Source organism: Bidens hawaiensis, unplaced genomic scaffold, assembly GCF_021521415.1.
Source record: "Bidens hawaiensis isolate Kalapana, Puna unplaced genomic scaffold, B.hawaiensis_p1.1 tig00002273_1, whole genome shotgun sequence".
NCBI classification, from domain to species: Eukaryota; Viridiplantae; Streptophyta; class Magnoliopsida; order Asterales; family Asteraceae; genus Bidens; species Bidens hawaiensis.
This window is the reverse complement of record NW_027491121.1, coordinates 253,403-281,209: the sequence shown is the minus strand read 5'-3', so window position 1 is coordinate 281,209 and position 27,807 is coordinate 253,403. Positions and strand designations below refer to the sequence as shown.

Here is a 27,807-nt window from a genome sequence, read left to right as displayed (position 1 = left end):
TTAATTTGATAAATATGCATTGGAGAAGTGGTCCAATGGACCCTTTATTTGGATTCAATTTGTTGTGAGGGTTCTCAAGTCCATACTACAACTTCATTGCATTACAAATCCATTTATTTCTGTAAAAAGTTTATATTATGTGTTACTTATTACTTATTATGATATTAAATAATAAAATTAATGATATACAATTAATAGGATCACCATGCAATGATACCTAACATTGTGATTATATTTGTAAATTGATTGTAGTTTAAGCACATATTTGACTAAATTTAAACCCACGGCAGTGATAAGAAGAAAGTTACGTCTATATTCAAATATATTAGTTATATATAGTTTTAGGGGTTGTTTGTTTGTTTGGTTCCATTAAGATATTATATAGGTCAAAGGTAAAGTGTGTTTGATTCACTAAAAAGAGACATTTAGTTCTATTAAGGCTTTTAATAGGTAAGTTTTAGAAACATGCTGAGTGATTCTAAGACTACTTCTTAATCGGTCAGGCTTTTTAATGATTTACACTATATTGCCAAACTGAATTAGGGGTTGTCTACCTGTTTGGTTCCATTATATGACTATATCTGAATTGGTCAGAGATAGAGTGTGTCTTGTTCACTAAAAAGACACATCTAATGGTTCATTGAGACTCTTAATGAGTAAGTTTTAAAAACATGCTGAATTATTATGAGTCTTCTTTTAATCGGTCAAACCTCTTAATGATTCAGCACAAGATTGTTAAACAGCTTGCTTAGTAGTGTATATATCAAGTGCAAATTCAATCTACTTGTCGGTCGGGTGTAAATACAGCCCCATATAATGTATAGTTTTAATGGATAACAAACATCTATGTAGACATTTATGTACATGTTTCTTGTGTACGAGTGTATGTCTTTTGGTTGAATGGTTTCATCGACATGGGCCTAATTTCTCTTATTTTATTATGGTAAAATACTACAACCACAAAAATATATAACCATTATCCATATGTTGACCTACATTATTGGATAATATGGAGTTCAATGCATTTGATGGAAGTGACAATACAATTGTTTGGTTTACTAAATAAAAAGCTTGGGAGTATAATATGTATCTCACGAAGAAATCAAAGAAGACAGCCGTAAACGACATACGTAATTAGCATGTTGTAGTTATATGAAGAAACTTATTAAATGATGCACGTATCTCCGAGTTATCAACCCTCTCTTTCTTTTCAACATTTAGTACTCTCAACTTTGACGATACTATTAAGAGAAAATCACTAAAAATCATTAAACGGAATTTTACATTTATATTATAGCCCTAAAACATGTAAACTCATTTAGCATATCTACTTTATGTTCATGTGTGATCATTATAAATGACTTTAAATTTACAAACTTATCTCGCCTTTAAGATTTTTTTTGTTTATACATGCATTTCAAGTGAAGTATTTCCTTTTAAATATCTACTTTGTTAAGTGAAACAAGTTTATAAGACCACCCGTAGTGGCAAAGTTTTCCAGGCGTTTCGGGTTATAACGCCGGGGGCACCCCCCCCCCCCTCCGGCGTTTTGGTATTTTTTTATGCGTTATATATATAATGCGTATATTAGCTCCAAAATCAAGAAAAGTAGCCGTTAAAGTTACCGTTGGGAGAGAGTTTGGAATTTTAAAAAAAAATTATTATTATTATTTCCTATATATAACTAACTCATCTCCAATCAAAACTCATCAAACTTTTAAAAAATTTCTTTCAACTCTATATTTCATCACACAAAATTCACTATATAAATGGATCCTCCATCTATATATAAACGGTTTTTCGGGCCCGACCAACAAGCCGACTACGAGGCGGAGGAACAGGCGGTTACGAGTGCGGTTAAGCTCGCGACAACTTATATGAGTTCCGTTACGAGTGCGATTAGCTCTCCACCACCCCCGTTTCAAAAAGAGCATATATCGAACGAGATCGTACCGAAGCCAACAACCGGTTGATGGCGTATTACTTCTACGACTCGCCGAGATACAAAACCCGAAGACCTTTAGGCGTCGTTTTCGGATGTCTAAAAATTTATTTATGCGCATCACCAATGATTTGGAGCGTGAGCTTGATTACTTTAAGCAAAATCGGGACGGTCGAGGGACGCTAGGATTCACGGCTATTCAGAAGGTTACGTCAGCTGTACGCGTGCTCGCCTATGGAAACACGGCCGACATCAACAACGTGTATTCAAAGATGACCGATAAAACAACTCGGGACACCTTGGAGTATTTTTTGTTACGTTACGTTTTTTTTTTAAATAATTTTATCACTTGTTTACTTTAATCAATTATTTTATAAAAGTTGTGTAAAATATAGAAATATTGAAACTATAAGGACCACATTATCTGAGAGAGCCCAACTGTAACAATCTACAACGTCTTTACGAGGCACATACAAGGGTGCATGGTTTCCCTGGCATGATAGGGAGTGTAGATTGCATGCATTGGGAATGGGCTAATTCTCCAACTGCATGGCGAGGTCAATTCACACGAGGTGACCAAAAGGGACCAACGGTCAGCCTTCAAGCGATTGCTTCATACGACCTTTGGATTTGGTCGGAAATCTTTGGTGTTCCCGGTTCCAACAATGACATAACCGTCTTAGAGCAGTCTCCTGTGATGGAGAGTTACATATCTGGGGCAGTTCCCGTCGCTTCGTTTTGGGCTAACAATAACTTCTACCATCATGGGTACTATATGGGTGATGGAATATATCCAGAGTACACGATAATCGTTAAAACATTCAGAGACCCGATGGATGAAAAAAGACAGTATTTTAAGAAAATGCAAGAGTCTGCGAGAAAGGATATCGAGAGGTATTTTGGTGTTCTTCAACAACGATGACATTTTGTTAAAAATCCTTGTCGTCTATGGTCTTTAGAAAGAATGAAATGTGCTATGTATGTGTGTATCATAATGCATAACATGATCATCGAGGACGAGGGAAGAGCAATATGTCCAACTTTCATACCGGACCCGGATCCATCACGGACTCCGGCAAGTATGGAGCAAAGACTCGAAAACTCGGATTCCGTGCGGTCAAGAGAGATACATAACGCACTAAAGGAGGATTTGGTCCAACATCTTTGGATGTATCGGCCTTTGTCTGGTGAAAACGATAATCAAAACCAGGGCAACAATGAAGACGAGGATGAAGACGACGATGGTGAAGTCGATGAGGACGAAGAGGGCGACGGCGACGAGGACGAAGAGGGCGAAGACGACGAGAACGACAACGATGAAGAGTAGTTTTTTTATTTTAATGTAATATTTATTTAATAAAATATTATTGTTATTTGATTATTCTTATTAAAAAATTAAAAAAAAAACAAAAAGAAAAGTGACTGGGCGCCACGTGACGCATAAAGTCTGGAGGTGAAGAGTTTTGACTACACCCTGTTTTTGTAAAAAACCATAACTCTGACTGGGCATCGTGGCGCATAATGCTATGGATGGAGAGTTGTGACTACTCATGGTCCAAACTTTAAAATGTTTTCAATGGCACGCAAAGACAGTTGATGTACCGAATTCGTTTGCATATTTATTAGCTATAGAGAGAATTAAAAAAAGTGCCTGCATAACTAATAGGCTATTAGCATATAAATCTACTCAAAACTTATTATTTTTGTGATTTTATGTGTTTTTAAATGCATTAAATCAGTATATTGCTTGGAAAATGCTCTACGAGTACTACATTGGGCTATATATCTCAAAGTTTGTATCTATGTGGCACCAAACAAACTTGGGGAGGGTTTAAATCAACCATTGTGGAGCTTTGAAGTTTGTGACAGGTTTGTCTCTTCAAACTTGCAACAAATCTGCCCCCCCCCCCCCATTTTTTAATATGTTTGTGAAGATTTATCTAGCCAGGGACAACTACAACCTACACAACATTCACGACTGAGTTGGGTCCAATTTGGATCGGACTCGGTGAGTTCAATCGGTTGAAGTGGTCCAAGAAATACGAATGTGTGTTTGGAATGCATCAAGGTATTGAAAGGTGTAAAATGAAGTCGAAATTAGTGGGCCACTTTATGCTTAATTGTGTGCAATGTATAAAGTGGTCCTTGGAAATATGTGGGTACGTTCCTAATTAAAATAATGGCTAGAGATTTAAATGCATCAAAAGGTGACCGTATATCCACTTTATGTATCATATTTTTCTATTATTTAAAACAAAAAGATTTTATTAAAACCATCTTCTTATTCTTTTTCTTGTTTTTTTAATCCCCCTTTTTTTGTCAAATAATTAAAACCATCGAGATCGCCTTATAGTTACATCCACTTTTTTTCATCTCCTTTTGAAAATCATGGGTCACATACTTACATTCCATCTAAGTTCTTAAATGGATTGTGTTCACTGGTTTGTGGGCAAATGCTAGAACCTCAATACGAGAAGAGTATTCACGGGTTAACACGAATACTTGTTTAACAAATAACAGATATTTTTATTTTATTTTTAAATTAAAACTCGATCAGTAAAAAAGAAAATAATCCAAACATATTTATAAACAATTTTGTATAAACATAATAACTTAATGTTCATTTATCTTTTTGTTTTGAAATTTAACAATAAATAATCGATAATTTATTTTATAATATTGATTAAATATATTTCCTTAGAATTTATTAGAGTAAACTACGAACTTGTCAGACAGACCGGAGCATGCTTGTAGCTAAATGTGTTCGACACTTACATGTTAGATTTATATATCGTATCTTTTTTGTATTGTATGATTTATATCGTATATTTTATGTATTGTAAGTTTGGTATTGTGTTTTTCCTGTAATGTGACAGTTGATGGCCTTAAATTTCTACATTTAGCATTGATTTTTGTTTTGTAAAAATAAAATTCTTTAATGGGTGTTTTTTACTTGATAACCATTATCACATTTATATAATTTTGATGTATTGGGTTTCATTTGGAAATATGAACATTATTGACGATGATGAATACGCAAAATATTTGGAGAAAATTTAACGATTAAGTATAAAAGTAGAATAATGCTACGCAAAGCGTTCGTAAGAAACTTGATATCTATTTCTAAATCTAAAAGCTCATTTAATAAACAAGTGCTATTGAAGTTTTTAATTGGGCTCGATTCCAAACTTCACTTGTCAAGCTCGAATATGATCACGAGCCTAAACAAGCCAATTATTTAGATAACTTTTATTTAATATATCAAATATAAATATATTATATAAATTATATTAAAATCCTGAAAAATAAATACTGTGTGACATATATATAAACACACAAATATATATAACGCATAAAAATTATAATTATATTTAAAATAGTAACAAATGTATATAAGTTTAATAAGATATATATAATTAATGAATAATATATGAGCACTGCTTGGTGCTTGAGCTTCATAGTATACGTATGAGCCAATCTCGAGCTTGAACTCTCTTAACTTATACTCAAGCTTACAACTCAAACCCAACTCAACTCAACTCGACTACTTTACACCTAATTAACGCTCCTAAAAATCTTTTAATAAAGAAAGATAAGACAATTGTTTGAACTCATGATAACCCACCAAATAATATATTTCTCTACTTCATGTTATGGTGGGGATCTTAATGAGTTGGTTCATCCCCTCTTATGAAGTACGTCTCCACTAGTTCAAGAAGAATGCACCCCGCCCATACCATCACGTTTGTATAAAATTTTATTGTAATAAATAACTACAACTTTAGTACATGTATGGGGATTTATCAGCGTATTCCTGCGTCGCTCATGCGTTAAGTTCAACCCCAATGTACACACGCCCGCCCAACGTACACACGTCCGCTCAACGTATGCATACTTCGACTTGCAGATAAAAAATATGTTAAAACTCAAATGCTAACAAATTTGTTAATACTTAAGATAGATTCATTTTAACAAGGAATTCTCTGATTTGTTATAATTTAAAGAATCTTAAATATATATAAACAGATTTTTTAAAAGCTCTCTGGCTAATTCCAACATCCACTCAAGCCACCAGATTGTTTAATTTGTAAATGGAAGCTTGTCATGCATGCATTGACCCTAATTCACGGATATGAGTCTCACAAAATCCAGATAGCCCTTAAACGGGTTATAACATTTCATTACATTAAAAATTAACTTGACCAAATATTTTATATGAAAATCATATGAAATAAAGATATACTAAAAATTAATATCCAATTTAATTATAAAAAGATCATCATCATCATCGTACTCAGTATATCCCACTAATAGCAAAGCTATGGTAGGGTCTGAGGAGGGTAAGATGTAGACAGCCTTACCTCTACCCCATAAGGATAGAGAGGCTGCTTCCGGTGAGACCCCCGGCTCGATAGTAGTTTTGCATCAAGCCTTGGACATAAGGCACATAGCACTCAATCATCGGGACACCGGCTGATCGGTGCATGTACCCTTGTCTTTCGGCTATCAACGCCACTACATGATGCCTGATTAACCGTCCGTCACTTTTAACGTTTTTTTCACGAGATTAGTAAAATAACGTCAAAATTAGTGCAATTTCACTTTTGCCCACCCGAGGGTTCACACATATAAAAAGATATTACTTATAATTAAAAAACAAATTTACAGTATAAGAAAATAAGCGGGTCATTGGTCTTACCAAACCCAAATGACTTTTAAACGAATTATAACATCTCATTTATTTATAAAACTATTTCGTCATCAAATCATAAGTATATTATTAACTTCATTACAACAAACAAATTTAAAATAAAAAGTATACAAAATATTAGAAACGACAAATGAAAATAACTCCCATAATACAAGGGATAAACCTGGTTGTTCGATAAACAGAAGTCGTGCACTCGTGTAATATGTATATATTTAACAAGGAAATATTTGTTGTATATTTAATGGGCTTAGTAAAATATTTGTTGGGCCATTAACATATATTCAACAAATTGGATAAATGGGCCACAACAAAATTCAAACAGGTGGGCAGGTTCTTGATGCATAAAAATTGGATAGAGACGCTAGTAAAGGTAGAGGTGCATAAAAAATCCGAACCCGGAACCGGACCCGAAACAAAAACCCAGAACCGGACCCGAAACAAAAACCCGAAACCGGTTTTTTAATACCTGGGTTTTTAATACCCGAACCTGTACCCGACCATACCCGTAGGGTACGGATAGGGTATACATTTCGTTACTAAAACCCGAACCCGAACCGGACCCGATTTGCACCCGGTAATACCCGAAAACCCGAACTGGTTCCATACCCGGAACCGGATTTTTCCAATACCCGAAACTGGATATTTCAAATACCCGATGTATACCCGAAAAATACCCCTAAAATGTGCAAACTTTTAAATTTTAAATAATCCAATCTATACAAAAAAAAACCCGGAAAAAAACCCGAAAAACCCGTAAATAGGGTTTTTTCAATACCCGATAATAGGGTATTCAAATACACGGTTTTAGAATACCCTGTTATATACCCGACCCGAACCCGATGCATAGGGTGTGGTTTATAGAGACAATACCCGGCCCGATTATTACCAATACCCGGTCATACCCGAACCCAGTTCTATACCCAAACCCGGGTATTTAAAAAACCCAATTTTTGCACCTCTAAGTAAAGGTGCACTCGTGTCTGACATAGTGACATGTCACATGAGATATCAAGCATTCGATACCATCTTTAGCCCTGTTGCTCTGTAATATGAACCGAATTGTTAATCAATCAAATGGTCCAAGAAATTAAAGAGAATCTAGATAGAAATTAGAGAGATAATTAGATCAATTTTCCATAATATTCATTCATAATTCATTAAATCCACAAAAGATACTTAAATAAGGATTACAAATAAACAACCGCTACCAGAATTGTTAATCAATCAAATGGTCCAAGAAATTAAAGAGAATCTAGATAGAAATTAGAGAGATAATTAGATCAATTTTCCATAATATTCATTCATAATTCATTAAATCCACAAAAGATACTTAAATAAGGATTACAAATAAACAACCGCTACCAGAACTTGACTCCTAAATTGCTAATGAAACATGGCTGAACATGGGAGAGTTTAACCACCCAATTATCCATCCTTAACCAACTCAACAAAACATATTAATTAAAAAGAAACATGACAACTAATAAAAAAACGGATGACTTGGTCCATAAATATATGAGGTTGGCACATTTTGGTATTAGCAAATAGCATTTTATAGCCAATCTTTGTGGTATTGTCTTTAACTAAATAGTGTTCACCTTTAGCTTATATGTAATACTTAATAGTAATAGTAATTAAGTATTATTCGAGCTTTTAGCGAGTCAATCTCAAGTAGCTCACGAGTGGCAAGGCTCTTTTACACCCGTCAATGTGGTGGCCCTTTACCTTTGCTAGCTCAGTCTCACACATTCATCCTTGTTCCGATCCCTCACAAAAACAGTTCCAAATTATAAAATATTATACGAAAGAGCTTGATCGACGAACTATGAAAATGAACACGGTGCACGAGACATATCCGACATTTTTTATTAGGTGTATGCGTGGGAGTGTAAGATTTTAGTTCAAAACCCCACCAATTTTTGTATAAATCGACATCTTGATGAACAAAGGTAATGCATGATCTAACCATGCATGCTAGGTCCTGATCAAAACCAAGCAACTCAAATTTTTCAAGAAATAAAGAAGTGGAGGAAACAAAGAGGATGATCGATGTGCAGTTCGATCGACTAATTCAATCTGGCTAGACATGCTTACCCATTGACATACAAGATTAAATTAAGATAATTATAACTAAGTTGTGTTAAGAATCATTAATGATAACAATATAAACTAGTCATATTATATATATATATATATATAGGTATTGGATCATTTCAGAAGTTTTTTAACAGCGAGAAGTGCGAGAAGTGAATGTGTAACTCCATTAATCCCTAATTTCACTCCCTTTCTTATGTGTAGGTGCGTTGTGTAGGTGCATATGTATGTGTGTAGGTACGTATGTTTGTATATGTGTACGTATGTTTGTATATGTGTATGTATGTTTGTATGTGTGTAGGTACATATGTTTGAATGTGGCTCGGTACATTTATATGTTTGTATGTTGGTTTGAATGTGTAATTAAGACATAAATACAACCAACCTACATATATGTATGTAACATCATATGAAAGGGAGTGAAATTAAGGATTAATGGAGTTATTCATTCACTTCTCGCTGAAATATCACTTCTCGCAAGATTCATCCCCTATATATATATATATATATATATATATATATATATATGGTTAGTATCATTTGAGAACTTCAAAAAATGTTAAGAACTTCTAGGAACTCATAAGAAACAAGCATTTTTTTTTAATTTTTTCATATATTAACATTGTTTAAGACTAGTTTTACCATATTTTATATATAAATTTGTTATTACATATATAAATCACAAGTTTACATATGTGTAAAATTAATGTAATAACAAATTTACATATATGCAGAAAAAAGTTTAGATATGTGCAAAAACTATTTTTCATAATTGTAATCGTAATTATAGATATAAAAAATGATAAAACTACACTCAAATAACACTAACATACAAAAATTTTTGTAAAAAACATTAATTTTCAAGGGTTCATTCAAGTTCTTAAATAATTTAAAAGTTCTGTAAAGATACTAATCCTATATATATATATATATATATTAAACATGAAAGTCAGTGGTAGACTCAACATTAATGTTCATTTTGTTGTACTACTTCTGATACGCGGAGTACAATAAGCATTGCAGGTGTTTAATACTATGTCTTATGCACGGAGTACTACAAGTAGGGCAGGTCTTAAAAAACGTGGCCTTTCATTACTTCTACACGTCTTCATCAACGTGGCTTACAACTGATTACCAACAACCACGAGTTTTAAGGTTTTCTCTTCATCATCCTCTACATTCAAAAGAAATTGCCACTGATTTATTTGATTTTCTCGCCGTTCTACAATTGATTATAATTGTTGATTTCCTTTCAACGATAGGGCTTTTGAGTGGAAGCTTGATTTTGGTGTTTATGAATTGGCGTCTACCATCGCCACTCAATAAACTTGTAATCTTTAGTTAATATATCTATCTTCAATAGACTTTTACCTCCAACAATACCTTGATATCATCTTATCTTTTGGGCTCAATACATGAGTTTAGTAAACCCAGCCCAAAACCTAGATTGTAATTGCAACTTAGATGCCTATAAACAACTTATAAGCTTTCTAGACTTCCATTCCATCCAGATGATTGCCTCATTAAGCTGCTTATCACACTTACTTCCAGGCCCAGACTCAATCAAATGTCAACGTTGACCCAGAATTGGCCAAACATGCTTGACAAGTCAATGCTTCTCCAAATATCATAATTGACCCAGAAAAAGTCAACTGTAACCAAATATTCGAATCTGTCCTTACTTATCTCCTAACTTTGCAAATTGACCAATTTGCCCCCAGTATCACGTATCTTTATATTACATTAATCCTTGGGCCTTCTACACACCAAAGGATCAGTAGCAGACGATCCAGTTATGAAAAACTAAAAGGTTGACTCAAAGAATTGGACTAAGGGATCATGTGCCAGTGCCACTGCATAGAAAGTATTAAAATTCCAAAACTCATTGCCCAACATCAAATACTAAACCACTCGATCAACCTCAATCAAACTTTTAACGATTTGGTCAGAGTTGACCATAAAAGTAGTTCCGCTGCAGACGTTGACTTTGACCTGACTAAAGTCATAATAGAGTGCAGCCCATACCACCACCAATCTGATCAAGACAGTTTATGAGATGCTGACTCCACCAAATGTCAATGTTGACCCGGAATTCGTCAAGCATGCTTGAAAAGTCAATGTTATCAGAAAAGTCAAAATCCTTCAAGGTTTAGAATTGACACTAGAAAAGTCAACTTTGACCAAAACTTTGAAATTGTTCCAAACTATGTAAATTGAACAATTTGCCTCTAGTATAACATATTTTTCATATTCCAATCCTATAATTAAAAGCACTGCAACCAATGGATGGTGTAAAAGTTAGCACTTTTATTATTCAAATTTGATGAGTACCCGCTCCAACCTCCAAATCCAAATGGACATTTGACAACACTAAGGCATGGACATGCAAACGAAAACCTATGATGATTTCGATCCTTTTGTGCCCATGCTATAAAGAACGTACACAATAACAGAATTGGCGATTTAAAGAAGAGGTCCTCAGTAGTGAATAATGGCGGCTGGTGTGGTTACAAAAATGGAGTTTTCAAGTTTACTCACAATGTTGTAATGGTTAATCTTTATATGCTGATTTTTGAATGTATAATAACTCATAATAGATGTGCAAAGTCACCATTAAAACACTTTGAACTATATATATCAACTATATTCAATAGATGGAAACTAAACGAACAACAAGAATTAATATATAAAAAAAAAACATTTGACAGCAGCATTCAAGAATCATATGCATATATTCAATAGGAGTTTGAATAAACAAAACCATAACAATAGTGTAATTAGTTCCTACCTACATACCACCTTAATTACATATATAGACTTCAAACCACATATATATGCTACCTACAAGATACCACGTCATCACGCAACACGATCAATTGCAAAACAAAGTTTCTGCTGAAAGTCCCTAAATGACAAAACCCTTATCACCATCTCTTCCTTGAACCCATTTGTGCACACCACTTGGTTCCAGTTGGTTTTCAGAACATAATATTCTTTACTCATCTTCCACTTGCCAAGATTCAACGCCACTTTTCTCCTTTCTGGATCGAACACGAAGACGCTTATGTTTTGCTTATTTCCGAGTATCAGTTTCTCCTCTCCCGTCAAGAAACCCAGGTTCTTGACTTGTAACACGGGTATCAACAGCCGGCCCAGATTCCCACTCACATCCGACACCGTCAGCCTCTTCTCAACGACCAACTCGGCCTGCGACCCGCCCACGCTCTTTATGAAATCCAATGCATCCTTGGTCTTCTGGTCACTAGAATTTGGGTTTTCTGGAGATACTTTTGTTGGCTGCATGCAACCATTATTATTAATGCTGGTGTTCTTGATCATCGTCATCTTCTGTCGCTTACTAGACACGTTTCTTGAATCTTTTTCAACGGCATCATTAACAGAAGAAACTAGGGTTTCTGAGTGCGGACGCTTATGAAGAACGGATCCACCACGGAACTTGATGATGATCTTTCGAATGGGTTTCTTGAATTGGTTTTGTTGGATTTGAAGGAGTTTGTTTCTCATGATCTTGATGGTGTTTTGAAGATCGGGATCGTGATAGTCCATGGCAGCCAAGAACTGAGCAATGTATTTTCTGTTTTTTTCTTCTTTTGTCATCATCATGGAGTGATCAATCGGAAGAAAATAACAGAAATTAAGACGAATAAGAAGAAGAAGAAAGAAAGAAAGTAATTATAATTGGAAGGCTGCAGGTAGAAATTGGTGTTGAATAAAAATAATAGGGTTTAGGATTATGAACTATCGATCACAACGGCTATAAATCCAACGAATGGAGGTCGGTGGGTGCCAAATTTTAGGGTTTTTTGCATTAATGTTCAGACATTACTAGAAATCTACTTAATGAATATTTAATTAATACTACCGCAAAGTAAAATCTCCATTAATTTCTCTAACAAACTAACTGTTTAACTAATTATAATTATATATTAAAATAAAGGGATTCAATTACAATAAAGAGGCAGGTAAACGGGCAACAAGCTGCACCGCCACCCCTTTTGAATGGCAAAACCGATCCTACTGAAAACAAAGTTATCGTTCTTCGGCGTCGATGAGTTACTGTGCATGACCCGCTGAACTCTTTTTAGAAACGCAGCAGCATCGGGGGCAAGAGACCCAAATGTGTCAAAAGCAAAAGGAATGAAGGCGTGTTGATTCTCCACACACGCCTTCTCGTGTTTAGCAATTTTTCCTGTTTCTGCCTTTAGCACGGCATGCCTAGCAACAAACCCGGTGTCCCTAAGCCCGACAAGAGGGGACACCCCAGTAAGGTCCACACAAGCATGCTTCCCCCCCTCCCCCGACCATCCAAACACAAGAATGTCCGCTGATCTGAGAATAGACCTTCCTTCACGTGAGTGCTACATGTATTTATGTAATTTTAATGTATACTAGATTATTCAAATTAACTATTATCTTTGATTAAAAAGACATAAATTTACGGCTCATGCAAACCGATTTCAAACCTCTATAAACCGTTACATCAATCGTCACCATTAGAGGTGGCAAATGGGTTGGGATGGGTAGAACGAGTCATGGGTTGAAATGAGTCATGGGTCAAAACGAGTTTGGGTCAGAACGGGTCAATTAAAAAAATGTTGTTTTGGTTTGGGTCAGTATAGGTTAGAGTTGAACCGGGTTTTTTTTTTTTTTTTTTTTTTTTTATGAACGAGAATAACAGCGGAAACATTTTGGTTTTTTTAGATATTTCGTTTTTTATTTTAAGTTATGATTTTATTATTATTTTTTTTGAATTTTTTAGGGGTTGATCTAATAAGATCAAAAACTCTAAAAAAGTATTCAAAAATAATAATAAAAAATTATAACTCAAAATATAAATCATAAACAAAAAAAGTAAAAACACTAAAATGTTTCATACGTTGTCCTCGTTCCATAAAAAATAAAAAAAAAACCACCTAGAATCGAATCGAAACTGAAAGAATCGACGAAAATGAAACAAAGAAACAAAAAGCCAAAACTGGACCACATCAATCGAAATCGAAAAAATCAATCAAAACGAAATTAAAAGAATTCAAACCGAACAAAAACATAACTGAAAAAATGAACAAAAACGAGTCCAGAATCGACCAGAAAGAAACAGAAGAAACCAAAACCCAACACGTCACGGGTGAAAACTCGTGTTGGCTTGAAACCTGAACCGAACCCATTCCAATCTGAAACCCGTTTCGTGTCGAAACCTGTCTTGTACGAAAACCCGTTCCGATCCGAAACCTGTCACATTTCCTTAAGACACTAACGCACATCGACCAATTTCTTTGAACTTGTCGACCCATTTTGACCCGAAAATAAAAGGATGGAATTTCAAATGACTCATTTTGACTCATTTAGTTAAAACCTTTTACCAAAATCAACTCATTTAACTTTTAAAACAACTCAAATTGACCCATTTGAAAGGTTTGGGTCAAAATTGCCACCCTTAGTCACCATACGATTTTAAACTTACTTTTAAAATAACTTAGTTCTTCTACAATGGTGCATCCTTTTTTTCAAACACCATATCATCACCTAATTCTACAATTTAATAACTAAGGAATTTGAAGGAATTTAATGTGGGTACGAAACGGGTCAAATAAAACCCAAATGTGTTGCTTGGGAAGAACCATTTCAGCTATTGAGTATGGCGGTCTTATCTAGTTTATTCCCTCTATTAAATTTAGCTATGTTTACCTTCATGGAGTATGGTGATCACCCTGACTCTATCAAACTGAATAGATTTCAACACTTCTTCGAGCTTCCGAGCATTAGCACCTTGTAGAATCTTGCAAATGCATAACAATTGCCACTCATATAATTTTTCCTTGGTATGAATACATCCGCTACCGTTTCAAATTAAGTTCTTAAAATCCACAAAAACAAACCAATATAAACTGACACAACATCCTCATATTCGTTTCCAACTAAAAATGTTTATATATATATATATATATATATATATATATACATAAAAGATCCAATACAATAATCCTTATCGTAAAATAGATACGCGAGTGTCTGGAACGTCGATTTGTGGAATACGCGGTGGCAAGATCGTAAATTTGTTCAAATACGATTTCGTCCCTAATTAAATCCTTCGCTCATCAACCACGATCATACATCGACTCACAAATTGCTGACCAATAACAGAAACCATAATCAAATTTAAATTGAAAATGGAACGGTATTCTCCATCCTTACAATTGATTACCAACAGCCACGAGTTCCAAGGTTTTCCCTTCATCATCCTCTACATTCAAAAGAAATTGCCACTGATTTATTTGATTTTCTCGCCGTTCTACAATTGATTATAATCGTTGATTTCCTTTCAGCGATAGGGCTTTTGCGTGGAAGCTTGATTTTGGTGTTTACGAATTGGCATCCACCATCGCCATTCAATAATTGATTTTCTATGCTCTAATGCTCAAGTTACCCTACGAAAATAATACCCTTTTTGTAGCTTTTTTTTCGTCATGGCTCTACTCTAAGCTTTACTAATTTTTTGGTTGCGATTTTTACGTCGTTGTTTGGATTTGTGTTTTGCAGGTTGGGGTTGCCGAACTGCGGGTTCGTTTTGAAGGTATTGTCAGTTTATGTACGCGGGTAAGTTGTATGATCAAAATGCTTGGCTATTCATATATTTGGTGGAAATGTTTTAAGTCGTCGTTTGGATTTGTATTTTTGCAGGTATCAGTTGCAGAATCATGGGTTCGTTGTCAATTTATTTATGATGCATGTAAGGTGTATGATGAATGCTTGCACTTCTTTCCTTTGAGTTGTGAATCTATTTAAGTGGCTGTTTGGGAGAATATTAAGATGGAGTGTAATTTTTTTTGTTTTTGTTTTTTGTATTTGATGTAATTGATGCTTTAAGTGATAGTTTGGTTTTGATTTAGATGTTAGTGGTTGTTCAACTATGGTTTAAATTTTTTTCAGTGGCATTAGAGGTGATGACCTTTTCAATTTAGGATCGTATTAGCATATTATTTCTCTTTATTAGTTGTTGTACTTGGTTGTCCAGGTGATAATTTTGGTTTTGGTTTGTTGTCACCATAACCTGTATCAGTTTCTTTGAATGTCTTTATTGAATTATTTGGCATACATTAATATTAGTAATATAATTGTTTAGTATTTGTTGAATTATATTTAGCATGTATGATACACTAGCTATTTTAGTTTTACCATACTGCAACTGAGATGCAAAACATGTATCAGTTTCTTTGAACATCTTTGTTGAATTACTTGATATATAGATTTAGCATATTACTCTATTAGTAATATGATTGCTTTGTCTATGTGAAATTATTTAGCATGAACGATACACTAGGTATTCAAGTTTTGGCATCCTGAAAGCGAGATACAAAAAATATACCTGATTATAATATTACGTTGAAAGATAAGATTTTTAAGACAAAAAATTGGACTTTTGTTTTCGTTATATGTTAACTGTTGTTCAGATTTCATTTTCACAATGGTGATTTTGGTTTTCGTTTAGATTTTAGTAGTTGTTTGCATATTTCTTCCTTAAGTGGTTCAATTGTTTTACTTGGTGCTTGAAGTGATCATTTTGGTTTTCATTACATGTTAGTAGGTTTTCAAATTTTGTTTTGGATTTACTGGATGTCATGGCCACCATACTAAACATCAGCTGCAAGCAAATTGTGATTGAAGACAGCAATACTGATCGAAATAACTACACAAATAGGTTAACTGAAACTGTTCAACCTAACAATAAACCTTGATAACTCAGTAATCATCACCAAGGCTACAAACATTATCGAAAATTAAGACAACATCCAACACGATGAGCGAAAAATTCCTCCAGCAACACCCGACCCAAAGACATTAGCCACAAAAATACAACATCTGAAAACACCAGGTATTAGTTAGTTACAGTAAACATATAAAATGAAAAACTCACTAACAAAAGCCTTCTGGAACCGGTTCAAATGAAGCCGACAAAAGAATGAAACGAACTATTACACTGGACTAACGAAGGGTCTAATAAATCTTTAGGTGTATGGATAGAAGGCAACGATTACTAACAAATCTTTTGATGTAATAGCCGTAGCAGAGTTAGGCGAACAACCACATTTTGTAAATAAAAGAGGTAGGTAAAAATACTAGCAAACCTTTTGACAATGCATTATTGAATCATGTGGCTGGTATTGTAATGACTAATATTACAACTTGAAACATAGTGATGATCATCACCCGTCGCGCAACATGGTTTCACAAACCCCCCGCAACGCAGGGGTCGAAACACTAGTTATATATATTATTTATCAACTTCCGTTTGTGAGAGCGTTTCACTATTCGTTGTCCTGGGCGCATTAATCTGTTGTACGTTGTGTATTATATGTGGTATTCTTCCTTTGTCTATACACGTGCATCTCAGATTACTATGTGTCAAGCACATGCTTTGTTTTTCTGACTTTCTGTTCGCGTGTCTTATCTTTTGGTTCCACTTACAGACATTCCACTTCCTTCTTTTATATGTGTTGTGTTTGGTAGACGGAGAAAAAGAGAGAGACAGAGATGGCGAAGCTTTGAGCAGTTTGTTATTGGAGATTTCTGATAATCAGGTTATTGCCTTTTTATTTTGTTTTGAAATTTAGTTTTAGGTTTTGATTCGTCTAATTATATATAATCAATTTTAGGTTTAGGAATGGAATTGAATCGTCATGGTGAAACAGAGACACCTCCTGTTCAACCCACACAGACAACGACGAGTGAATCAGAGGATGAACGTAATCTTCAACGATGGTGTTCGACCCTCTCCGATTTGACATGTACGATTTCTTATTGGCTTAAACTGATTCTTTAACTGGATATTGTTGGGTTTCAACGGTGGTTCGGAGAAAACGGTTAAATCAAATCTAACCCGTTTTAAGTTATATATTTTTGTTTAAGTAATTATTAATCATTTAATAATTAAAACGAACCAAATAAACGCAACGGAAAATACAAACGACCATTGATAACACCAAGAAATGAATTCTAAAATAGAAAAGAATGTACAGAAATTCAAATGAAGCTGTGAAGTTGAAATTTTTAAAAAGAGTCTTTGATTACCAGAAATCACTTTCATACCCCCAATTAGATGTTGTAAGAGACCCTAAGCTAATAAGGTATTTCACCGGAAAGGAAAAAGGATTAAAATCGGGAAATGGGGCGAGCCGGATTTATCACGGCTATTCGATCATTTCAATGTTTGAATTGAAGGTTCATACTGTCAGACTTATTTGATCTTATCAAATGTTATCATTTTTCTCGAATAAATCATGAATTCTATAAGATACTATTAAAGATCTTATCAAAAACTTACAGCAGCTTGCCAAACAAAGGCTAAAAGAAAAAGGAACAGGGGTATGACTGGCATAACATCTACGATTGGATTCAAAAAAGCATAGGCTTCGGGCAATTTGGTGAAGAAAAGACTACTCGGATAAAGGGCAGAATTAAGACAGATCAAACTAAAGATATTAAGCGTAACATACCCGAACTCGGATCCGGTTACAACAATATACGAGTACGACTAATATAAAACACAACCATAGATTAAAATTAAGGTTTTATACCGCGGTTATCGAAACCGGGAAGAGACACCGAGAGCTAACGAAAGGTACTAGATTTGGACACAATAAAAAAACCCAAGAGTTCCGGTGGCTGTTGGTGACGGAAGGCGGAGCTGCGGCGGCGGATGGCGGCGTAGCAGCAATTACGGCGACACAGAGGCAGCAACAATGGAGCTCCGGTAACAGTGTCACGTCGGAAGTGGCGACGGCGCGTTGGAAATACACACAGCAGCCGGCGGCAACCGCAAATGATAGCACGGCGGCCTGAGAAGACCTGCGATGGTGTTTGCGGTGGTTGTCCGGTGGCCTAAAATAGGTCACCGGAAACACGGGTTTACCGGAATAAATGAGCGACAGCTTGTTGCAGCTCCAGACAACAATTCCGGCAGCGTAGGATGACTGCGGAGGTACTGTAGGGGATGGAGGGAACAACGGCGGCGGTAAGGTGGCGACAGCCGGAGATCCGGTGGCCGGAATATAGCTGCCGGCGGCGGTGGGAAGATGAGAGTGTCTAGGGTTTTAATGGAATGCTTGGCCTTAAATGATAAGGATATTATTCTATAAATAGAAGTATCATTAGGGTTTAAACAAGCTTAAACCTATTGGGCTTAAGCCCATTTACCAACTAAAGCCTAATCTACCATCTCGTTATCTTAATTGATCGTGTCGGCCTAGTTAACGATTAAGTGGGTTTAAGAATCGTTACCCTCGGTGTAACTCATACTGGGTCATATTCGGGTCGGTCTGCGTTGACTTGACCCGAACCGACCATATATTCCAACAGTCTCCCACTTGGCCGGATTTGGATCAAGTAGCACAACGCTAACAGCCAGAGGCGTTCTAGCTACACATAGCTGTCCCCAACCGATTATGACATTTTTTTTAAATTCATAACCTAAATATCTTGGAATACATTATTGCAAGATAATGAACTTATAGTAATCGTTGTCATCAATCCTTTCTGTATACGACATCAATTGAACAATGAGACATGGATCAAATCAATCTCATATCGTGTTCAATTATTGTAGTTCTCGATATAGAGTCAAAGTGGTCCAATCAAACACACAGTAAGTTTGGGTGATGCCTCACACTTTACCAGTTTGAATCAACGAGGGTGCCAAGATGTCTAGCTGTTACATTTTCATATAAGAGTACAGAATCCCATCTTGACTACATATAACTCCCATTGAATTTTAGAATATTCCCAATCAATGCCTTTATGGCTGGCAGTTACGCAACAACGGTTAACATGATCAAAGAATATTCCTCGGTAAACGAAAGTTCTAATATGTATCTCAGGTCTAAGGATACTAAATGAGCATACAATTATCAAAACATTTTATGATCAAGATCCATGAAGATGATTTGATGTGAGTTACATACAACGTCATTCATAATGAGTTCTATGAGTTTGGAAGTCAATTCCTTGAGTCCAAAGTCAGAATAGTCTTAATTCAGAAGACCGACTACGGATAATTTAGAATATAATATTCATGGATTAAACATATTAAAAAGAACACGGTTGTATCATTCAATGTTTGCATTTAACCATTAAATCAAAAGTGAACTGAAAAGTACAACTGTTTAAATGTTCATACATCCAAATACTAAATCAAAATAAATCACTAGCAAGTCTAAGCCCGATAGCATCTCTATGCTTGTCCTGAGTCATTGGCTTAGTGAACGAGTCAGCTAGTTTTTTTTTGTTTTTTTTATCTGTGTTTACTTTTCTTATCACGATGTCTTTATGTTCCAGTAATTATCGTACATAGTGGAACTAAAAATGCGCTTGGCAATGTGATGAAAATTGGTCTCTTTGGCTTGAGCAATAGCACCTATGTTATCACATATTACGTCGATCATTTTCCTAAACTTGGAACCAGATCGAGGTTGGTTATGAATTTCTTCATCCAAGCAGATTATGAGTGAGAAACATCTCGGTCATTCTAGAAGTTAGCATCAGTATAACCCTTACAGTGAGCTCCTCTTCCACTCCTCCAAACGCACATACGAGACGTCAGGTATAGTGCATAATACAACGTACATAACAGAGCCAATCACTGAAGCATATGGAATTGCTTGCATGTGCTTTGTCTCAATGTCCGTTGCTGGAGATTGTGATTTGCTAAAACGGTTCCTTTAGCAATGGAACAGCTCATATCTTGGAGTTGTCCATTGAGAAACGTGTCATTACTTTGCTTATGTATATACTTTGACTTAGCCTTAGAAGCCACTTAGATCTATCTCGGTAGATCTTGATTCCCAGAAAATAAGCAGCTTCACCAAGATCTATCATTGCGAAACAAGATCTCAACCAGTGCTTAACTTCCTTAAGCATAGGAATGTTGTTTCCAATTATCAGTATATCATCCACATACATGATGGGGAATGATATAGTGCTCCCACTAGCCTTTCTGTAAACACAAGGCTCATCTTCATTTTTGATAAAACCAAACTCTTTGATTTTCTCATCAAAATGTAGATTACAGCTACAAGATGTTTGTTTGAAAATCCACTTGCTCCCTATTGCCCGACCTTCGGGGGGTAGCTCAATCAAGTTCCAGACTTGATTGTCATGAATAGATTGCATCTTGGCATTCATGGCATCTAGCCATTTCTCAGATTCCGGATCCAAGATTGCAGATTTGTAGTTAGTAGGTTCGTCGCCAGACTCGGCTACTAATAACACTTCTGGACCATCCAGATGCCATAGGTATCTAGGATTTGTTGCGGGAGTCCTACTACTTCTGCGAACGCTTGTGTTCATGTCTGATGTATCAGCAACAAAAACTTGTTGATCAGACGCTCCAGCTTCCTCAGTGGTTATTTGTGGTTCTTGAATTTCTTCAAGATAGACAATGTGATCTCCAGTTACTTGATCGAGAAATTCTTTCTCGAGGAAGTGGCCTTTCCTCTTGATAGAAATCATATTTGTATCAGGATGAAAAAAGTAATATCCGGTTTGGTTGTAGTATTTAATGAATGCGGGAGACGGTCATAAGGGCGAAACTCCAAAGGGACTGAGGCAAGTTAGTTCTACACATCATCGATCGGACCATGTTTAGAAAAGTTCGATTCCTCCTCTCGCTCACGCCATTATGTTAGGGTGTGCCATGTGGAGTGAGCTGTGAAACAATTCCACGCTCTTTTAGATGAGTAATGAACTCTAAGCTGAGATACTCTCCACCTAGATCTGATCGAAGTATCTTAATGGTTTTACCAAGTTGGTTTTCCACTTCGTTTTGAAACTCTTTGAACTTTTCAAAAGTTTCATGCCTGTGTTTCATAAGATACACATAAGATACTTCATGGTTTCTAGACATGGTTCTGAAAGGTCCACACACATCAGTATGTATGAGTCCTAACAGATCTCTTGCTCGTTCACTTTTATGAGTGAATAAGTCCTTGGCGAGTTTGCCAGCTAAGCAAGACTCATAATCGTTAAAAGAATCCGGTCCAGTGGATTCAAGAATCCCTTCGGATTGGAGTCTTTTAACTCTTGCCATGCTTACGTGGCCAAGTCGGCAATGCCCTAGAAATGTATCATTGATGCCAGATCGGATACATTTTGGAAGATTATATACGTTATTGTTAGTTTAAACATCAATCTAATAAACACCATTTCGAGGTTTAGCCTCCAAATAAAAGATATTTAAGTAAGCAGAAATAGCCATGTCATTAAAAACATACTTAAAACCTTGTTCAAACAACGAAACTGAAACGATGTTTCTGGTCAAACCAGTAGCATACAAACAATTATTCACATGAAAACTAGGCCAGATGGACAAGTAAAATGAAAAACTCCAGTTGTCAGAACTGATACTCTCTTCTCATCTCCAACGATGAGTTCCATGCTGCCTTTATTCAGTTTCCTCCACTTCTCAGGTTCCTGCAAGACATTAACAATGTGGAAACCACATCCGGTATCAAATACCCATGTGTTGCTAGAGACAGTGAAAAGTTCAATAACGTATATGGAAATACCTTGAGAAGAGCCTTCGCCATTGGCTTTCTTCATCCCAGCAAGGTATTTGGGACAGTTTCGCATCCAGTGTCCCATTTGGTTGCATCGTTAGCACTGGCGCTCCTCAGGGGGCGGCGGTGGTATCTTTGGAACCCCTTTGTTAGCATTGGTGGCATGAGGGGTATCAATGGTAACATTCTTCTTGCCTTTACCCTTATAACCCCAGTTCTTGGGATTAGGCTTCTTGACACCAGCATATCGGATCATCATAACTTGATTGGTCCTTGAAGGGATGTTAATCTCAACCATCTTGAGCATGTTGTGAAGCTCCGACACTGTCTTCACCCAGGAATTCATATTGAAATTCATTACGAACTGGTCGTAAGAGCTGGGGAGAGAGTTGAGGATGAAATCAGCTACCAATCTCATCGGGCAGGGGATAATCAAGTTTCTTAAGCTGATCGATGCGCCCCTTCATCTTAAGAACAAGCGCACTGACGGGAGACCCTTCTGCCATCTTGCAGCTAATGAGTTGTTTCATGGTGTCGAATCATTCTTGACGGGCTTGTCTCTGGAACATGCCCTTGAGTTGCTCAAGCATCTCATAGGCACCAAAGTCTTCCAAGCCTTTAGCAAGCTTAGAAGTCATGGTGGCTAGCATAATGTAGGAGACATCAGCCGAGTCATCCTTATGCTTCTCAAGAAATTTTCGAGCAGCGGCTGTATTGTTTTCAGGCTCGGTTGGAACAGGTCCATCGAGAACATACAGGCGCTTTGCCATGGTGAGAACAAGTCTCAAGTTGCGGTGTCATTCGATGATTTGGTACCGTTCAGTTTATCCTTCTCAAGGATAGACTTAAGGGCGTAGGGTGAGTTTTCGTTTGACGACATCTGATTAATTAAGCAAAAGTAAATTTAATTAGTATTTTCGACGTTGTAATCCTGTTATTAATGACCCAATAACATTAATAAAATAGGAACTTGAGAATCTGGCTTCCAGTTATTAAAGGCAGCTGTAGCACACAACATTAATAAGTGGTTAGGCAGACTGACAACGATTGCCAATTGTGAATAGAGGACAACTCTCGGTTATGAGGCCTATAAAGACAACGATTGTCTGTATAGATACATTTAGCCTCATCTTTGCTCACTTTAAGTCTCTAGACAGCTATAGCACGTAACAGGAGAGTAAAGTAATAGTTGTCCTGATACAGTGACGTATGAAAGGGCCGGATGTGTCAACGAAACACTTTCACCTTGATGAGATAGGCTAGAAAACAAGTGCGGTGCTGTAGCTCCAAACACTCGAAATTTCGCAGTATGTCTCAAGTGTGACTTGTAGTAGAATTAGCATAACTATTGGTTTTAAATTGGGATTAATTTTATAATTACCAAATAGAGTAAAAGTCAAATTTTACTATATTTATTATCGGGACAAATTGATGAACCCTTTCATCTATCATGACACTTAGTTTTAAATAACCTATTAAAAACTAAGTTTGTCGCGATACGGCTAACCAACTTTAAGTTAATATAAAAACTATTAAGTTATTAGTTTTGGAAATCAAAACGCTTTTAATTTGCAAAACATAATGGGTCAATTAAAATTGTTTATTTTAAATTTATTTGGTATTAGGTCGGTGATATTACAATCCTATTATAATAATCCAAGCAACCACAATAGCAAATAATAATATGTAAATCCTTATGGCCAAAAAAGTGATCGGTCTCGCTAGAGCCAATTAGGGAGACCGATCGGGTCAAGGGGTTCACAACACAAAACAACCACAAGGATGGACTTCTTCGTGCATCCCGTCATCTTGTCCGAACTCCCACTAACTCCAAGAAATCCTTTGAGCTCGTCCTCGGTTATCTTCGCGTCTTCTTTATTACAAATTTATAATACTAACAGTATTATCCTATTACAAATTTGAACCATCCAAATGGCCAAAAGAAAACCGAAAAATAAAATATAACGTTTACAACTTTGAACCATCCATATGGCCAAATAACAAGCTCAACAACCAAACGCAACCAAACAAACATAGGTCGGGGCCGGATTTACATATTCGAAACAAATAATATTCGGGTCATTTTGACTTGGTCAAATAAAATAAACAAAACTTTGACCAAATCTAAAATTACCCGAAATTAAATCTAGATCAAGAAAATTTAAACGATTTAAAGTTTGTGATGTAGATCTGGTTTAAACGAACCGGTATCGACTCGTACGTTGTAACCGCGGATCTGATACCACTGTTGGGTTTCAACGGTGGTTCGGAGAAAACGGTTAAATCAAATCTAACCCGTTTTAAGTTATATATGTTCGTAAGTAATTATTAATCATTTAATAATTAAAACGAACCAAATAAACGCAGCGGAAAATACAAACGACCATTGAACAACTCGGATCCGGTTACAACAATATACGAGTATGATTAATATAAAACACAACCATAGATTAAAGTTAAGGTTTTATACCTCGGTTATCGAAACCAGGAAGAGACACCGAGAGCTAACGAAAGGTACTAGATTTGGACACAATAAAAAAACCAAAGAATTCTGGTGGCTATTGGTGACGGACGACGGAGCTGCGGCGGCGGATGGCGGCGTAGCAGCAATTCCGGCGACACAGAGGCAGCAACAATGGAGCTCCGGTAACAGTGGCACGTCGGAAGTGGCAGCGCGTCGGAAATACACACAGCAGCCGGCGGCAACCGCAAATGATAGCACGGCGGCCTGAGAAGAGCTGCGGTGGTGTTTGTGGTGGTTGTCCGGTGGCCGGAAATAGGTCACCGGAAAAACGAGTTTGCCGGATAAATGAGTGGCAGCTTGTTGCAGCTCCAGACAGCTGTTCTGGCAGCGTAGGATGATTGCGGAGGTACTGTAGAGGATGGAGGGAACAACGGCGGCGGTAAGGTGGCGGCAGCCGGAGATCCGGTGGCCAGAATATGGCTGCCGGCAGCGGTGGGAAGATGAGAGTGGCTAGGGTTTTAATGGAATGCTTGGCCTTAAATGATAAGGATATTATTCTATAAATAGAAGTATCATTAGGGTTTAAACAAGCTTAAACCCATTGGGCTTAAGCCCATTTACCAACTAAAGCCTAATCCACCATCTCATTATCTTAATTGATTGTATCGGCCCAGTTAACGATTAAGTGGTTTAAGAATCGTTACCCTCGGTGTAACTTATACCGGGTCATATTCGGGTCGGTCCGCGTTGACTTGACCCGAACAGACCATATTTTGTTTTGAAATTTAGTTTTAGGTTTTGATTCGTCTGAGTATATATAATCAACTTTAGGTTTAGGAATGGAATTGAATCGCCATGGTGAAACAGAGACGCCTTAGTTCAATCCACGCAGACAACGAAGAGTGAATCAGAGGATGAGCGTAATCTTCAACGATGATGTTCGACCCTCTCCGATTTGACATATACGATTTCTTATTGGCTTCAACTGATACTTTAATTGGATATGTATGCTCATCATGAAGTTTTATAACTGAAGAAGTGAGTTGAGGAATTCAAGCACAAGTATCATCAGGTATAATTTTCTTTTGAATAGTGTTTGTTCCTGATTTACTATTACTTTATTACACTGGACTAGATGGTTCACTTTCTCATAAGCATATCATATATCAAGAGGTTTACTTTATGAAGTCATCAAATTTCTTATTTGTTTTCACCAAGATTGCATGGAAATAAATGCTTTTCATTTACTTTGTGCAGATTTTGATGTTGAGTGGACAAACTAAAGAGGTGTACATCTAAGCATATCTTCTTAATCATAAGGTTTGTTTTTATTTGAAATCTTTGTGAGGGCGACATGTATAGATATAGTCTTAGTAATATGTACGTATTATACTGTAAATAATATCATCATCATTTGATACAGTAACATGGGCTTTTTTGGAATACCACCGCGCACACAATTACACGCCATGCTACCCTGCGTTTTCCCTTCTTCCAGATATCGCCCCCATGCACCTCTTTATTTCGGCTGAGGAATTCAAGTTCATCATCTCTTCCCATGGTTTAACAAACCCTTCGGCCCTCGCTATAGTTCGCCACTCCCTCGCCGCTCCACCATGTAATCAGAACGCTGTCCCCATGTCTACGCAGAAAAGATGTCTCCTACTTACTATTGGATAAATAGTATACTGACCACTACAACATACAAATTTATAGCTTGCTTTTAATAATACACAAGAACGGGAATAGTTTCACATATAAAATGACGCCAACGTTATACAAACAAGATCACACTAACTTAACTATCCACGCAATTGCAGGTGTAAGCAAGATCCACACATTTGTATAAATCAGCAAATTAGATTAAACAAGCAAACAGAGAAGTCTAAGAATACAACACATCAAGGGGTTATTCTTTTGGAACTTATATGAATTAATAGCCACCAGCACTTCTGTTCCTTTCAGTTTGACTTTATTAAAGTCAAAAACATGTTTTTTCTTTATGAAAATTGATGTGATTCCAGTTAATTCTCCTTAGTGTGGGTATATGTAGACACAAAAAATATCTATGTAATATGTTTGACATCAAAAGACAAGATAGATACATGAATTATGTAGCAAAATATTAATGATATAAATGTCAGTGATGTCATAGAGGTCTTTAAAATAAAAACTGAAAAGTAAGAAATGAATTGATTGTTTTCTTATTTAGTTGAAGTCATTGTGGAAGGTTTTTTCTTCTGTGCTGGAAATACATTTTGTTGTCAAACTAGGAATTAAAGGAAACTCATGTTAAATGTGGAATCTGAATAGTGGTGACAAAATATGTATATAGTTAATGGCTGGTGTGATGATGCTGATTGACTCAATGTATATATATGGTGGTTAATCGGTTATGGTTCGACGCTCTTGGGGTTGTTTATGGTTCGACGCTATTGGTTTCACAACCCCCGCAACGCGGGGCCCGAAATACTAGTTTTTTATTTAAATTACACAAGCCAGAATCTTTTATATCATTTTTAAGTTTTTTGTAAAAATAATCAAGTTTTTCATATGGTATAATTGGTGAGATTATACTTGTTATTATAGTCTATGAATTTTAGTCAGTGGGTGTCAAAAGAGGTCGACCTCGAACGGGTCAAGTCAAATTAAAACATGTCAAACCAAACAAGTTGGGTCAAAAAAATTATATTAAATAAACGTTGTATAGAAATGTAAGCAACATATTTCATTAAACATAATAAATAAAAACATATTACAATTAACATATGCGTGATTTCATCTTTGAAAACGATCAGCTTCATTCATAACACTTGCAAATGTTTCCTTTTCAACAACTACAAATTACAAAACATTCCATCTTTCGTATTTTCACCAACTATCAATGTACATACTTGAGATGTAAAACGAAAGGAATATGTTCGTATCCCACCCCCGTATAAGCTGTTTGGAGCATCGTTTCGAGCTAAGTTTTACATCAATAGGCTCGTATCCTCATTCCAATCAAAAGCCCTGAAACATTAGTTTG

General features: G+C 36.1%; 1 long non-coding RNA gene across 1 annotated transcript; it reads left to right on the top strand.

Annotated features, from left to right (window-relative positions):
- Nucleotides 1–17,257: 17,257 nt before the first annotated feature.
- On the top strand, nucleotides 17,258–26,877 carry LOC143613793 (uncharacterized). Its single transcript, XR_013150179.1, has 3 exons — nucleotides 17,258–17,344; nucleotides 17,420–17,551; nucleotides 25,802–26,877. It is a non-coding gene; the product is annotated as an uncharacterized LOC143613793 (long non-coding RNA).
- The last annotated feature ends 930 nt before the right edge of the window (nucleotides 26,878–27,807 follow it).